Genomic DNA, 15,157 nt, shown 5'->3' with positions numbered 1-15,157 from the left:
TTTCCCTATTTTCCAGCGAAATTCAGAAGAATCTGAGGTCCTGGAAGACCACTAGACAGAATTCCCACCTGGAGGAGAGCTGCCTATTAAGTCAGGAACATTGGTTTAGACTTTACATCATGGAGTTATAAATATCTATTGTGCTAAGCCACTTTTATTTGGGGGGTTATTTGTTACAGCACCTAGCATTACCCTAATACACCTCTCTATTTGAAAGATTTTGTCTACTAGAAACCATAATTATTTTTTCAAAATGAATTCTTTTTTCCATTGTATCAGTTAAAGACATCTGTAACTTCAATGTAAATAGGCATTTTTTGGAATAGCTAGAAAGACTTTATAATAGCTTTCACAACTGTCTTCATCAAGTCTTAAGGTTTGGGGCACCCAAGATGGGAATGGCTGGTCCGAGAGATTATAGAAAGTGGAAATCCAGAGCCAGGAGGGGTGTGTGATTTGCCTGGGATCACACACCTGTGTGGCTGAGTCAGGGCCACATTCTGTTGGGCTCAGGTAGAGGTGGGCTGTGTCTCAATCTGCTTGAGCTGTCATAACAAAATACACAGACTGGGTGGCTTCAACAACAGATGTTTATTTCTCATAGTTTTGGAGGCTGTGCCAGCATGGTTGGGTTTGGTGATGGTGCTCTTCCTGGCTTGCAGAGGGCTGCCGCCTTGCTGGGTCTTCATGTGGCAGAGAGAAGGACAGAGCTCCCTGGTGTCTCCTCTTATATGGACACAAAATCCAGCATGAGGGTCCCTTCCTCATGACCTTATCTAAACTGAATCACCTCCCAAATTCTATTGCATTGTGGGTGAGGGCTTCACCATATGAACTGGGGAGTCACCATTCAGTCATTAGTAGATTGTGTCTGCATTCTCTCAAACTACTGGTTTTTTTCCTTCTCTATTTTTGTCCAGAAGTTTTTGCTACAAGGAATAGCTTTCAACTTTGAAATAATGAATCAACAATGTATGTCTCAGTCTCTCGTGTCATGTTCTGTTTTAATACACATTTCAGAATCTACACAGCCAATCTCTTACTGTTCGACATTTAGTTTCTCTGTTTTTGAAAAGCAACAGGGCTTCTGGGGAGCATTTTGCATTTTGGAGTCCTTCAGCTTTATTTCCTATCAGTGTGCTTTTGCAGAAACTGCTTCCTGTTGAATAAATTTTCTAAGGTTTTGGCAAGCCCCTGATCTTGGTCTCTAAAGTTAGATGCTGTGTTTGACGAGCATGAAAGCAATATTAGAGAGAGAGAGAGAAGGTCTCAGCCAGGGCAGAGGAAGTCTGTCCTACCCTCCCCACCCTCCCAGCCACCCCCGGGGTGACCCAAAGAAAGAATGGCCTGGAACCCTGCAGGGTATGACAGCACCCCGGTAACCCCTGAATGGGGTTACCAGGAAGTGACCAGAATTGCTTTCAGTGATGAGGAATATTCAAGACCAGTCCATTGGTGACTTCACATGCCATGACTTGAAGCTTGAAAATAATTTGATTTTCTTAGCTTAAAAATCAGTTACAAAGGTAAAAAGACACTCACTGTTCTCTTAAAACATTTAGAATTTACCACCTCTACTTTTAGTTACTTTCTCCTTCCCCAAAATTGAGAGAATGCTAATGTCTTATTGTGGTAGCTAATTATCTCTCTTTCTCTCACATACACACTCTCATAGGTATGTATATATATTTCACACATGTGGACATATATATATCCATAGGAAATAATTGATGGTTTGTAAGTGTGTTTATATAAATCGTATCACACTGTATCAATCTAAAATTTACGTTTTTTTCAGAAGCTATTTGTGTTACTGTGGACAGATCTAACTTGTTCTTCTTAACGCCTTCAGCATGCATCATCTGGATAGCTTTAGAAATCTGTTAAAATGCACAGAGGTCCCCAGGGGGAAGGCCTTAGAAATCAAAGTGGAGTGATCTCCCCGTTTTTCTGAATTGCCCTCTACTTGGGGCCAGAGATACCTGAACACCACTGGGATTTGAAGGTGCAAAAGCTCAACAAGGTTCAGCAGAACGTGCAGGACAGGACCCATCCCAGGTGACAGAGAGGAGTGTCTGGATAAGTCTCAATGCACTCAAAATAACACAAATCTTAAGCAGCCACAGGAGTGAGGACCACCAGTTACTGAAGAACCACCATGCAGAGCACAGCCTCATTCAGAGTCTCATCACCAGTTTTTGCATGGGAATACTGTGTTCCTATTTCAAAGATAAGGAGGCAGAGAACACAAACGTGGTCAATAGCTATTGGTCCAACAATACAGTTACTGCATGGTGGAGCTGGGACTCACCCAAGTTCCTTCTGCTTTCAAACCCCAGGGTGTGAGAGTAGGGCAGCAGTGGTCTGCTGGTTGTCACCTTTTATTTTTAAATTCCATGGAGCACAAAGGAGTGGCAGGGCAGAGGGTGGCATCATAACACACTGAGATCAGATGTGGCAGTGAACAATGACCTGGGTGCCGCTCAGGGCTGGGATTGTCTCAGCCACTGTGCTGGTTGAGAGAACTCCCTCCTCCTCCATTAGAACCTGGCCGTTCCAGTTCCCCAGACTCAGCCCCAAAGCCTCCACCAGTTAGAACGTCCCATGAGGTACAAGGGGAGTACAAGACACATCCCCACTGAGAAAATTCAGGAGTTCAGACACCATTGACTTTTATGTTCCTAAATCAGAGGCCTTCAAGGTTAGCCCTACTATAAAATCACTCTCTCTCATTTGCATTCCAGATTGTCTGCTCGAGTGGGAGATATGGAGGCAAAGCCACAGCTTGCCATGTGAAAATAACACGTAACCACCCCTGCACCTGCACGGGCTGCTCTTGGGGGTCGGAATGGAAAACTTGACCATAGTCTACAGGCTCTGGAGTTAATAGGAGGAATCTTCTGCACTCCTTCTGGTCTTACTGCCCAAGTCGAGCCTAGAGGCCCTTAGGTAGAGTCACCAGCTTTCTGTTGCTCTGCCACGTTGGCCAGCACGTTTTACATTTGACTCCTCAATGCCTACTGCTAGGGAGAATCCACCTGGAATTCAGATTTTTCCTTCTAAATGCCAGAAGATCTGATCATGCCAAGCCCAGATTCCATCCTGGCAATGACCAGAGCCCATGTTCTCTGTGGGCAAGTAAGTCCCTGAGAGTCTCCGTTTCTTTCTCTCCAAGGCAGGAGGCCAAGGGTCACTCACACTTTATCTTCTCCCACCTGGCCTGCTTCCCTCGCTGGAATAAGAGTTGATGTGTTGATATATAAATGTATGCAGTATGTCATCACCTGCCACCCTGGAAGACCTTGGGTTGGAGTCTGATCCTTCCTGTGAAGTGTTTGTGGTGGACATTCAGCCACAGAGCTCCTACTGGCAAGATGGGGCCTCGGTGCAAAAGACAGAAGGGCCCCCAGGGGGTAGCAGACAGTTCACAGGTGCCCCCCACCCGGGGCAATGAATTCCCCAGGCTGTGCTGGGCTCAGCCTCATTCTCCTTGGCAGTCCCTGTTTGTGCTACCACGGATGAGCCCAGGAGCCCGACAGCAAGGACATCACCCACCGTTATCTGGCTCATCCAATTCGATGCCGTGGAACCTGGGCACCTGCCAGCAGTGACACATGCCTGAGGTCCTCCTGCAGGCCAGGTTTCCTGCCAGCGCCAGGAGCCTGGAGTGGGTGTCGGCTAGGGTTTCCTCTGTCCTTGTTCCTACCCCCGGCTCCCAGACCATCCATCAGCCCACAGCTCACCTGTGAAACCCAAGGCTGGGAACTGTGGCGCTATTCTGTTACAAAATCAAGATTTATCGGAACATGACAGGCCTGGAGGGTTTTATGACATGCATGGCGCCAGTCCCTCCTCTTGACCTATTTGTCCCCGGTGGGGCAGGGCGTTTTCTGACTGCCGACACCACTCCATCTGCTCCTGGACTCCCAGCATTTTGACAGTCAGGACAAAATGTCCAGCCTGGGCCAGGCCCCTTGGGCTGGATTATCACTTCGGCAGTGAGCGCTTGGCCCCTTCCCCTTGGAAAAAGACCTCAAGCCCTGCTCCCCCCAACCCTGGCTCGGCCTGGTGTGAATGAAATTCAAATCGAGCTCTGACAGCCCCATGAATTGTCTGTTTTCCAAACTGCCTCCCGCTCTTTCATCTTCACGGCAGAAACAGTGAAATAATCCGTTCCCATCTCTACAAAGGCCCCACCACACCCCAGTTGCCTGTGTCTCAAGAGAAACGTGGTGTGGGGACCATTTGGAGCCTCTTTAAAAACAACGTCACCACATCCTGAGACCGCCTGGGAATTGCCGTCCAGCAAGGTAGGGAGGGACTCGGGGGGTGACAAGGACACTGGGCCAGCTCTTCTAATGATTTAAAGAGTTAAGTCGTGTTTACATGAAATGGAACCCATCAGGAAATTGGAAGCTCTCGGCCTCACTGTGAGCTCTGCCTAGTCCAATGCTGTTCCCCCGCTGCGTGTCCACCCTGGGCAGGGTTGCTTTCTGTTTATTCAGTGTGCTCCCTTCTTTCTCAGCCTGACTCCTGGCTCTCGGATGGCGGAGCTGAGAGATGTTTGATGTTCAGAAAAGGAGGCTGAAAAGGGCTTTTCTTGGGTGGGTAGAAGAGGCAGCACCCCTGAAGGTTGCTTCTGGCTGAGAAGGGTCGCAGCCAGAGGGTGATGCCAGCCGCTGTGTGCTGAGACCAGGGTGGGGAGTGTGTGGGGGGCGAGGAATAATGCCAGCCATTGATATTCCTGGCAGCTCGCGGTGCCATGGCCTGGGCTCATCATTTTCGGAAGCCAGTGCAGGGGGGACTGTGTCATTCTGGTTTTGCTGATGAGGCTGCTGTGCCACTGACTCACTCAGTGTAAAAAAGATGGCCTGCAGCAGGGCTGGGGAGGGAATCCAGCTGATGCCAACCTTGTTCCCAGGAGGAAATAGCTCTGGCCTGCTGATGACAAGATAGTCTTCAATTGCCCTGGTATCATTCAATTGTCACGTCTGTACGTTGGGTTTATGAAATCTACCTCACAGGGTTTTCAGTCTCAAATTGGAGTTGACATATTGATAAATTTATTCGGTATGCAGTGGGCACTCAATAGTTGTTCACGGACTCCCATTGGTTGTGAGCCTTGGAGTCAAAGGAACTGGGCTAGAATCCCTGGTTCTGCCCTTAACAGTTCAATCACCTCTGGCAAGTCCAGCCAACCCCTGAACTTCACGTCACCCCTGTGAGTCTTGGGGTCACACCTGCCCAATCGGGAGAGACTCACAGCACCCACCTCACGTTCACGAGGGCTCTCACAAGACGCTGCAGGTAACGTGCTTGGTGAGATGTGCAGTAAGGAGCCGCTAGATGTTTGCCCCATGGGGAGAGCCAACAGGGGGTCGTCATTGCTGCCATTTCCCAGGTCTCTAACTGCACCTCTGGAGAGCCCAGGGGTCAGGTGAGCCAGAGGCCAGATCTTAGGCCTTACCTGGGCGTGGGCTGTTCCCTTCCTGTATGTGCAGATGCTTCCATGGGCCCAATCACACCATGGCTGTAGTCTGTAGCCTGTGGGCCCCTGTGAGCTGCGGCAGCCTTTGCTGGCCTGCATGGCCTGCATACTTGTGTTTGGAAATGAGAAGTAAGAAAAGCTCGCCCAGCCAGCCTGGCATGATTTCATCCCCAGTACACCCTGAAGCCCCCACCAGGAGACCGGCAGGATGCCAGGGTCTATAGAAGTTCACAAAGCTGAACTGGCTGTGACCTGAGCTTCGACTCCAAGGGTATGCCAGGCTGGCTCCTTCTAAATGGGAAGCTCTTCACCAGGCCCTGCAACCCCGAGGAGACAGCAGAGCTCCGAGGTGTGGCTGACATCACCTCCATGGGCCCCAAGATGAGAAGGGTGTGTAGAAAGACTCACATGGAGGTCATAGCAGCTTGAATGGAGCCCACCTGCACGCCTCCCCATCCCGCACTGAGGCCACCTGCGCTTCTGCCCATTCTACACTGAGCTCCACCTCGCCCCTGCCCGTCCCTCAATGTGCAGTAAGGAGCCGCTGATGTTTGCCCCATGGGGAGAGCCAACAGAGCATTGTCATTGCTGAGGGGCGCCACCTAGGCGCCTGCCTATCCGACAGTGAGCACCACCTGCGTGCCTGCCTTTCACTCAGTGAGCACCACCTGCGTGCCTGCCTTTCACTCAATGAGCACCACCTGCGTGCCTGCCTTTCCCTCAATGAGCACCACCTGCATGCCTGCCTTTCCCTCAATGAGCACCACCTGCATGCCTGCCTTTCACTCAGTGAGCACCACCTGCGTGCCTGCCTTTCCCTCAATGAGCACCACCTGCGTGCCTGCCTTTCACTCAGTGAGCACCACCTGCATGCCTGCCTGCCTGTCCTCTAGGCTGTTCGGTGACCACCCACACCTGGATGTGGGCGGTGCTGCTGAAAGGCCATAGAGTCATGGGCATAGCCGCTCTGGAGGACAGTCCAAAAGTTTCCCACAAAACTGAGCATGCTCTTGCTGCCCGCTCCAGCAGTCATGATCCTTGGTATTTACCCAAAGGAGTTGTAAACCTCTGTCCACACAAAAACCTGCATGCAGATGTATCAGTTTTATTCTAATTTTCAAAACCCAGAGGCAACCCAGATCTCCTTCAGCACCAAATGGATAAATACGCAGTGGGAGGTGGCTGTGGAATATTATTCAGCAGCAAAAGGAAATGAGCTGCCAGGCCTTGGGAGGACACAGAGAAGCCTTAAATGCCCATTGCTCAGTGAAAGAAGCCCATCGGAAAAGGCCACAGGCCGTTGGATCATCTAGATGACATTCTGAAAAAGGCAAAGCTGTGGAGATAGTGAAAGCATTTGTGGTTTCCAGGGGTGAGGGAGAGAGAGATAAGTAGGTCAAGGGCATTTTTAGGGCAGAGAAACTTGGGGTATGATAGTGGAATTGTGGGGTCAGGTCATTATGCAATTGTCCAAACTCATAGCATGTCCAATGCCAAGAGTGAGCTACTATGGACTTAATGATAATCCATCAATATTGGTTCATTGTAACAAATGTATCACATGATGTTACTAGTAGTGGAAACTGTGTGTGCAGGAGAGAATGGAAACTCTGTACTTTCTGCTCAATTTCTGTAAGCCCAAAACTACTCTAAAAATTCCATGAATTTAAAAAATAAGAAGGACACAAACAGTATGTGAACCCTGGAGCCAGACCTTCCCAGTGCGAGCCCCGCCTTCACCACCAAGGTGGTCAGTTTTATGTGTCAACTTCAGTTCCTGGTTATTCAGTCCCACACCTCTGGGTGCTGCTGGGGGGGAGGTGGTTTTGCAGATGTGATGAAAGTGCATGATCAGTTGCCCCTCAGTAAGGTAGACTGTTTTAGATGACCTGGGTGGGCCTGGGTGGGTCAGCTGGGAGGCCTTGAGAGCCAGGCTGAGGCTTTGCTTTCCTGAGGAAGAAGAAACCCCACCTGTGGGCAGCAGCTCCCCTGCCCGCCCCTTGAGGTGAGCACCCTGCAGATGCTGGACCTGCCCAGCTGGCCCCACCACTGTGAAGCCCACCCTGGCAGTAAATCTCTTACGGTGTGTCTTCCACCAGCTCTGCATCTCTGCTAGAAACCTAACTGATTTAGCCACGTAACAGCTGTGTGACCTAGGGCAAGTTATTTACCCTCAGTTACCTTATCTGTAGAATGGGGTTAATAATAGTGCTTGCCTCTGTGCTCGCTAGGACTCTAATACAGTCCTTTAGATGGGGAAATACAGTTTCCACTACTGGTAACATCGTGTGGTACATTTGCTACAAGTGATGAACCAATATTGATGGATTAAGTCCATAGTCCTCTAGATGGGGACTGTATTTGTCCGTTCTCACACTGCTAATAAAGACATACCCGAGACTGGGTAATTTATAAAGAAAAGAGGTTTAATGGACTCACAGTTCTTCTTGAATTGTGAGGCTGGGGAGGCCTCACAATTATGGGAGAAGGTGAAGGAAGAGCAAAATCATGTCTTACATGGCGGCATGCAAGAGAGTGTGTGCAGGGGAACTCCCCTTATAAAACCGTCAGATCTCGTGAGATTTATTCACTATCACAAGAACAGAACAGGAAAAACTTGCCCCATGATTCAATTATCTCCGATCAGTTCCCTCCCTTGACACATGGGAATTATTGCCATTCAAGGTGAGAATTTGGGTGGGAACACAGAGCCAAACCATTTTGGAGATGAAGTGAGTTGGCACATGTCAGGCAGTGAGAATGACTGGCATGGAGTGGGTGTAACTATTGGGATTCCTGCTTTACCAAGGAAGAAACTGAGGCTAAGGAAGGGTCTGTGACTCACGTCATGGCACAGAAGTGGCCGAGTCGGTGTGGGATGCAGAGATCTGTTGTGGCACCTGCAGCCCTAATCATGCTCACACCCCCTCCACTAGCAGGCAATACCGATGGCATTCGTAGCCAGAAGGGTCTCAGATGACCTATATATTCAGTTCAAAGTCCCTGTCCTACAACAGAAGAAACCAAAGCTCAGGAAAGTGGTTGGCTCCTGAAATATTCAAAGCCTGGGACAGTAAGGTCAGGGTCATTGGGCTTCACAGGGCCAGGCAGGAGATGAAGCCAGAGGAGCCAAACTGCGGCTAGGCATGGCGGGCTGTGCCTGGTCAGCTGCCCACCCGGCCCTGGGTGTGACCCCAGCACTCACGTCCTCGCAGCTGGTGCACCTTGTCTTCCCCAGGACACTGGGAGCTTCCCAGGGGCTTTTAATGGAGACAACGGAGGACCCAGCAGCTACCTCTCTGCTTGGAGCAGCAGATTTTTCACATTCCTCCTTGACTTGGCACAGCCGGGACTCTGTCCCTTAAAAAAATTAATAAATCTGGCATTTGAAAATAAAAAAAAAAATCACAGGCTTCCTCTCCTGGACTCATTTCCTGTGGTGTTTCCCTGGCCTAATCGAAACCTGACAGGCTGCCGTGTGGAGGAAGCCAGACGCCCCTGCATCAGGGCAGAGTTCAGCGTGGAGAATGGTGTTTTTGTTCAGGGAAGCGGGAAGAGGTGACGGAGAGGGGGCTTCCCCCACTGAAATCTAAAAGCAAAGAGAAGGGCCAGGAGGCAAATGTTCTAGACGTAGCATTGGACTCCACCCCTGAGGCGGTGGATAATACCAGGGTGGCAGCACCCATAGATGGGCCACTTCCTGAGGGGTTCCTGTTCTCCTCCTCAGCTTGGAGGTACCATCAGAGCTCTTGAGGGAGAAGTGACTGTCCCCCACACACTCCTACCAGGGCAGACAGCAGCAAAGGAACAAGCTGATTCAAGAACCCCTCATCACCCTCATGGGGCTGAATGAATGGGAACAAGCTGACCATCAGCAAGGATGCCAAGCTCAGCAAAGCCACCACAGGCATTCTGGAGGGGAGCGGCCATTTATGGAGGTCCATCCCTGCCCCCAAGAATGATGAAATTGGCCAACACCTTGTTGATAGAATCATAGCTAATAGGTATAAAGCATTGACTGTGCAGCGGGCATGGTGTTCAGCACTCTGCATGCATCATCTTGGTTAATCCACAAAACAATCTTAGGAGGTAGAAGAAAGGATGACTGCTGCCCTGTTATGGAGCGAGAGCTTGGAAATATCACAGCCACAAGGCCACGACATGTCCAGGCCCACACGTTGAGCTCATGCTCTGCTCATGGCTGAAGGAGAAAGGCACTGGGCTTGAGCCATTATGCTTAATGGTTAAAAACAACAGTTGGTCGCTGAGTATGAACCGCATGATCCTTGAAGACTTGAGCAAGTACTTTTCACTAGAGTCATAAATGGGCAGTGTGTGTATGAACAGGTGCCCCGACTCATTACTCGCTGGGGAAATAAACATTAAAGCCACAACAAGGTAACTGCTACCTGCCCAGTGCAATGATTGAAATGGAAGAGGCTGGGAATGCCCTGTATTGGTGAGGGTGTGAGCTACTAGAGCTCACGCCTGGCCGCTGGGGTGTGAATTGGCATGCTCCGGAGAACCGTGTGATGAGAACTATGGCTTCATCATCTCTGTATCCCCAGTGCCTGGCACTTGGTGGATGCTTAATAAAGGTCTACTACAGCTCCGTGTCCTCCTATGGTATGATCCAACATATGCAGCCCAGAGAAATGAATAACATCCACCAACCATATATGCAAGAAAAGAGCATTCATAACTGCTTCATTCATCATCACCCCAAGCCACAAAACACCAAGTATTCATCCATGTAGGATGCATAAATAATCGAAGCATCTCCATATAATGGACCACACTCACAGCATTGAAGAAGAATGGAGTACTGCTATCCATGACATGGGTGAATCTCACACACTAATGATGAGTGAAGGAATCTCCCACACTAAAGAAAAGAGCAAACACCATACGTCCCTTTATATGAAGAGGGAGGGCAGGCAACACCAGTCTCTGATGGTGGAGGTCAGGACAGCAGTCATCCTTGGGAGATGTTGGTTGGGAAGGGGTGCAGAAGGGTCTTCCAGGGTACTGGAAAACACTCTATTTCATGTGGGTGGTAGTTACACTGTACCTATGTGAAAATTATGGTGTATTCATATCTATCTATCTATCTATATCTATCTATCTATCTATATATATAGCTGCACTTTAGGTTCTGGGTACATGAGAAGAACATGCAGGATTGTTGCATAGGTACATACATGGCAATGTGGTTTGCTGCCTCCATCCCCATTACCTACATCTAGCATTTCTCCCCATGTTATCCCTCCCCAACTCCCTACCCCCCATGCCTCCCCTATTCCCCCCCAACAGATCTCAGTGTGTGATGCTTCCCTCCCTGTGTCCATGTGTTCTCATTGTTCAACATCTGCCTATGAGTGAGAACATGTGGTGTTTGATTTTCTGTTCTTGTGTCAGTTTGCTGAGAATGATGGTTTCCAGGTTCATCCATGTCCCTACAAAGGACATGAACGCATCATTTTTTATGGCTGCATAGTATTCCATGGTGTATATGTGCTACATTTTTCCTGTCCAGTCTATCATCGATGGGCATTTGTGTTGGTTCCTAGTCTTTGCTATTGTAAACAGTGCTGCAATGAACATACGTGTGCATGTGTCTTTATAACAGAAGGATTTATAATCCTTTGGATATATACTCAATAATGGGATTGCTGGATCAAATGGAATTTCTATTTATAGGCCCTTGAGGAATGGCCACATTGTCTTCCACAATGGTTGAACTAATTTACACTCCTACCAACAGTGTAAAAGTGTTCCTATTTCTCCACATCCTCTCCAACATCTGTTGTCTCCAGATTTTTTTTAATGATCTCCATTCTAACTGGTGTGAGATGGTATCTCAATGTGGTTTTGATCTGCATTTCTCTAATGACCAGTGATGATGAGCATTTCTTCCTATGTTTGTTGGCCTCATATATGCCTTCTTTTGAAAAGTGTCTGTTCATATCCATTGCCCACTTTTGAATGGGGTTGTTTTTTTCTTGTAAATCTGTTTTAGTTCTTTGTAGATTTTTTTCCCATTCTGTTGGTTGCCAGTTCACTCTAATGATTGTTTCTTTTGCTGTGCAGAAGCTGTGGAGTTTGATTAGGTCCCAGTTGTCTATTTTGGCTTTTGTAGCCAATGCTTTTGGTGTTTTAGTCATGAAGTCCTTGCCTGTGCCTGTGTCCTGAATGGTTTTGCCTAGGTTTTCTTCTAGGGGTTTCATGGTGTTAGGTCTTATGTTAAAGCCTTTAATCCATCTGGAGTTAATTTTAGTGTAAGGTGTCAGGAAGGGGTCCAATTTCTGCTTTCTGCACATGGCTAGCCAATTTTCCCAACACCATTTATTAAACAGGTGATCTTTTCCCCATTGCTTGTTTTTGTCAGGTTTGTCAAAGATCAGATGGTTGTAGATGTGTGGCATTGCCTCCAAGACCTCTGTTCTGTCCCATTGGTCTATATCTCTGTTTTTGTACCAGTATCATGCTGTTTTGATTACTGTAGCCTTGTAGTATAGTTTGAGGTCAGGTAGTGTGATGCCTCCAGCTTTGTTCTTTTTGCTTAGAATTGACTTGGCTATGTGGGCCCTCTTTTGGTTCCATATGAAGTTTAAGGTGTTTTTTTTCCAGTTCTGTGAAGAGGGTCATAGGTAGCTTGATGGGGATGGCATTGAATCTATAAATTACTTTGGGCAGTATGGCCATTTTCACAATATTAAGTCTTCCTAACCATGAACATGGAATGTTTTTCCATGTTCTTCCATCTGTTTGTGTCCTCTCTTATTTCCTTGAGCAGTGGTTTATAGTTCTTGAAGAGGTCCTTTATATCCTTTGTTAGTTGTATTCCTAGGTATTTTATTCTCTTTGTAGCAATTGTGAACGGCAGTTCATTCTTGATTTGGCTCTCTTTAAGTCTCTTATTGGTGTACAGGAATGCTTGTGATTTTTTCACATTGATTTTGTATCCTGAGACTTTACTGAAGTTGCTTATCAGTTTCAGGAGATTTTGGGCTGATCCAATGGGGTCTTGTAAATATACAATCATGTTGTCTGCAAATAGAGACAATTTGACTTCCTCTTTTCCTAACTGAATACCCTTTATTCATTTTTCTTGCCTCATTGCTCTGGCCAGAATTTCTAATACTGTATTGAATAGGAGTGGTGAGAGAGGGCATCCTTGTCTAGTGCCAGATTTCAAAAGGAGTGCTTTCAGTTTCTTCCCATTCAGTATGACATTGGCTGTGGGTTTGTTGTAAATAGTTTTTATTATTTTGAGATACATTCCACTGATACCTAGTTTACTGAGAGTTTTTAGCGTAAAGGGCTGTTGAATTTTGTTGAAGGCCTTCTCTGCATCTATTGAGACAATCATGTGGTTTTTGTCTTTGGTTCTGTTTATGTGGTGAATTACGTTTATAGACTTGTGTATGTTGAACCAGCCTTGCATCCCTGGGATGAAGCCTACTTGATCATGATGGATAAGCTTTTTAATGTGCTGTTGCAATCAGTTTGCCAGTATTTTATTGAAGATTTTTACATCTATGTTCATCATGGATATTGGCCTGAAGTTTTCTTTTCTTGTTGAGTCTCAGCCAGGTTTTGGTATCAGGATGATGTTGGTCTCATAAAATGATTGGAAAGGATTCCCTCTCTTTGGATTGTTTGGAATAGTTTCAGAAGGATTGTTACCAGCTCCTCTTTGTATGTCTGGTAGAATTTGGCTGTGAACCTATCTGGACCTGAGCTTTCTTTTGTTGGTAGGCTACTAATTGCTGCCTCAACTTCAGCCCTTGTTATTGGTCTATTCAGGGTTTTGAATTCTTCCTGGTTTAGGCTTAGGAGGATGCAAGTGTCTAGGAATTTATCCATTTCTTCCAGGTTTACTAGTTTATGTGCATAGAGCTGTTTGTAATAATCTCTGATGATGGTTTGAATTTCTGTGTAATCTGTGGTGATATCCCCTTTATCGTTTTTTATTGCATCTATTTGATTATTCTCTCTTTTTTATTAATCTGGCTAGTGGTCTATTTTATTGATCTTTTCAAAAAACAGCTCCTGGATTTATTGATTTTTTTGAAGGGATTTTGGTATCTCTATATCCTTCAGTTCTGCTCTGATCTTAGTTATTGTCTTCTGCTAGCTTTTGAGTTTTTTTGATCTTGCTCCTCTAGCTCTTTCAATTTTGATGATAGGGTGTCGATTTTAGATCTTTCCTTGCTTCCCATGTGGGCATTTATTGCTTTAAATTTTCTTGTCTTTGTTCTCATTGGTTTCAAAAAACATCTTTATTTCTGCTTTCATTTCATTGTTTATCCAGTCAACATTCAAGAGCCAGTTGTTCAGTTTCCATGAAGTTGTGCGGTTCTGAGTTAGTTTCTGAGTTCTAATTTGATTGCACTATGGTCTGAGAGACTGTTATGATTTCCGTTCTTTTGCATTTGCTGAGGAGTGATTTACTTCCAACTATGTGGTCAGTTTTAGAGTAGGTGTGATGTGGTGCTGAGAAGAATGTATATTCTGTGGATTTGGGGTGGAGAGTTCTTTAGATGTCTATTAGGTTTGCTTGGTCCAGATCTGAGTTCAAGTCCTGGATATCCTTGTTAATTTTCTTTCTCATTGATCTGTCTAATGTTGACAGTGGAGTGTTAAAGTCTCCCGCTATTATTGTGTGGGAGTCTAAGTCTCTTTGTTAAGTCATTAAGAACTTGCTTTATGTATCTGGGTGCTCCTGTATTGGGTGTGTATATATTTAGGATCGTTAGCTCTTCTTGTTGCATTGATCCTTTTACCATTATGTAATGTCCTTCTTTGTCTCTTTTGATCTTTCTTGGTTTAAAGTCTATTTTATCAGAGACTAGGATTGCAACTCCTGCTTCTTTTTGCTCTCCATTTGCTTCTAAATCTTCCTCCATCCCTTTATTTTATTTTGAACCTATGTGTATCCTTGCATGTGAGATGGGTTTCCTGGATACAGCACACCAATGGGTTTTGACTTTTTATCCAATTTGCCAGTCTGTGTCTTTTGATTGGGTCATTTAGCCCATTTACATTGAAGGTTAATATTGTTATGTGTGAATTTGATCCTGCCATTTTGATGCTAGCTGGTTGTTTTGACCATTAGTTGACACAGTTTCTTCATTGTGTCGATGCTCTTTACCATTTGGTACATTTTTGGAGTACCTGGTACTGGTTGTTCCTTTCTATGTTTAGTGCTTCTTTCAGGAGCTCTTGTAAATTAGGCCTGGTGGTGATGAAATCTCTGAGCAATTGCTTGTTCATAAAGGATTTTATTTCTCCTTTGCTTATGAAGCTTAGTTTGGCTGGATATGAAATTCTAGGTTGAAAGTTCTTTTCTTTAAGGATGTTGAATATTGGCCCCCACTCTCTTCTGGCTTGGAGGGTCTCTGCTGAGAGATCCACTGTGAGTCTGATGGGCTTCCCTTTGTGGATAATGTGACCTTTCTCTCTGGCTGCCCTTAGCACTTTTTTCTTTCATTTCAACCCTGGTGAATCTGATGATTACGTGCCTTGGGTTTGCTCTTGTTGAGGAATATCTCTGTGGTGTTCTCTGTATTTCCGGGACTTGAATGTTGGCCTGCCTTGCTAGGTTGGGGAAGTTCTCCTGGATAATATCCTGAAGAGTGTTTTCCAGCTTGGATTCATTCTCTC

The 15,157-nt window shown here is 46.4% G+C and overlaps 1 long non-coding RNA gene across 1 annotated transcript in view; it reads left to right on the top strand.

Moving 5' to 3' along the window:
• Window positions 1-4,125: 4,125 nt before the first annotated feature.
• The window catches only part of LOC108314677, a 60,858-nt gene continuing 49,826 nt past the window's right edge, over window positions 4,126-15,157 (top strand). The window contains exon 1 of the long non-coding RNA XR_005202642.1: window positions 4,126-4,310. This is a non-coding gene — a long non-coding RNA (uncharacterized LOC108314677). The remainder of the gene's footprint in view (window positions 4,311-15,157) is intronic.

This window comes from Cebus imitator, unplaced genomic scaffold, assembly GCF_001604975.1.
Source record: "Cebus imitator isolate Cc_AM_T3 unplaced genomic scaffold, Cebus_imitator-1.0 Scaffold159, whole genome shotgun sequence".
In the NCBI taxonomy this organism is placed as follows: domain Eukaryota; kingdom Metazoa; phylum Chordata; class Mammalia; order Primates; family Cebidae; genus Cebus; species Cebus imitator.
Note: the sequence above shows the minus strand (reverse complement) of the source record. Positions and strands in the feature narration are given on the sequence as shown.